General features: G+C 36.8%; 1 protein-coding gene across 1 annotated transcript in view; it reads right to left on the reverse strand.

Moving 5' to 3' along the window:
- The window catches only part of LOC105315270 (immune-associated nucleotide-binding protein 12-like), an 8,559-nt gene extending 6,806 nt beyond the window's left edge, over window positions 1-1,753 (reverse strand). The window contains exon 1 of the mRNA XM_011409853.2: window positions 1,722-1,753. The gene's annotated coding sequence lies outside the window, so the exon portion shown is untranslated. The remainder of the gene's footprint in view (window positions 1-1,721) is intronic.
- Between the last annotated feature and the right edge of the window lie 22 nt (window positions 1,754-1,775).

Here is a 1,775-nt window from a genome sequence, read left to right on the forward strand (position 1 = left end):
ATAATAATAATAATAATAATAATAATAATAATAATAATAATGTGATTATGGGTTTCTCCCTCTTTTCCCACATCTCTCTTTCTCTCTCATAATAATAATAATAACTAGGTGAATGTAAACATTGAGGGGGCGAGCCATCAATTCACATTGTTTGATAAGAAGATTAAAATTATAATAAATCCAGCTCTTAGCCTGCATGCATATTCAAACCCCGGCCTCATGGCCGGGGTCTGAAGTCTGAACAGAGCAAACACACCAGTTAACACAACCAAAATAACCCAGTAAAAGAGACAAGGATGAACTATCCTGTCACCTTGAAAAAATGTGCCAAGCTAAACTTTTAATCAAGCTTCCATCAATTAACATCTTTTTGAAATAAAACTACTGAAATAAAATCAATCCAGCTCTTAACATGCATGCATATTCAGACCCCATCTTCATAGTTCAGCGGGGTCTGAACAGAGCAAACCCACTATTTAACACCACTGACCAAAATTACCTAGTACTGAAAAGTGACAAGAATGAACTGTCCTAATACTTTGAGAAAAAGTGACAAGCTAAACTTCTAATCAAGCTTCTCTCACAATTTTAATTCTGTCAATGAGAGGACTAATCTAGAGGAGTCTTAGATCAAACTGCTTTTAAGTTCTTCAGCCTTTAGAGATGCTTTAGACAGCCCCTCTCTCTTAACTAACTGTTAGAAACTCAATCTGAGTTTGTCACGTTAAAATTTCCGCCATCTTGCTCTTTTTGACCACACCCTCTAGATTAATTTTCCCACGTGGTCCAAATTTATCAATATTAGTATACTAATTTAATTTTCGTATTTTTCCGTTCACAAACAAGACGTAACGCAAATAGACCTAGACAGATTAGTGTGGGTCTCGCTCATGCTCGCCCCAATAATAGGAATATTTTTACACTGTTACGCTTGTTGTTCACACTTTGTAAATAATTATTGTTCAATAATAATACTATTATTAATAATGTTAACACTTGTAAATCTATGCTGTAGTCTCTTTATGGCGTAATTTATATATCTTTCATTAGCCACTCCAATCTGATTCTGACCGTGGCTAGTAAAAAAGACTGCTTAATTCTTAGAAAAAACTATACACCAGGTCACTGTGACCAGCTAGAGTCTATAGAAGAGTCCATATTCAAAATAGTAAACCATTCCCATATAAACACACCCATTCATAATAGTCTAAGCTTAGGATGTGACATTCTAAGCTTAGAATGTGATATCATAGACTTGGGAATTTTGATACTAACGGCGTGCCATACGACCGCTGCACACGGATTTCCCATTGGTTTATACAGGGGGATGGAATAGCCCCTGGACAGAATAGCCCCGACTTACTCTATTCCTAAAATGGATGCCCATTGCAACCCTGGACTGCTATAACTTTTAGGAATACCCTGAGATATTTTCAAGTCCCTAAATTTTCTCGAATCCTGCATTTGTAAGTAGTCTTGGCCATTTGTAAGATAAAATTTTTACGAACATCTTGCAAACTATATACATCATGCAAGGAAGCGGATACAGAATTTTGCCGATTTTAGTTTTTGCAATGAAGCAAAAACATAAAACCCACAAAAATTAGCTTCCAGGGAATCCAAGCCAATACTATTAATTATGTTCACATGATGGGTCACAGAGTAGGAAAGGTACTATGCATAGCCTAAGCAATAGACCCAATGGCTGCCCATGGACTTACCCTTAGCATCCGTTTGACTACCCTCAGCATTAGGGACGTTAGGGGGTGAAGCCA

This window comes from Amphimedon queenslandica, unplaced genomic scaffold (assembly GCF_000090795.2).
Source record: "Amphimedon queenslandica unplaced genomic scaffold, v1.1 AMPQUscaffold_11155, whole genome shotgun sequence".
NCBI classification, from domain to species: Eukaryota; Metazoa; Porifera; class Demospongiae; order Haplosclerida; family Niphatidae; genus Amphimedon; species Amphimedon queenslandica.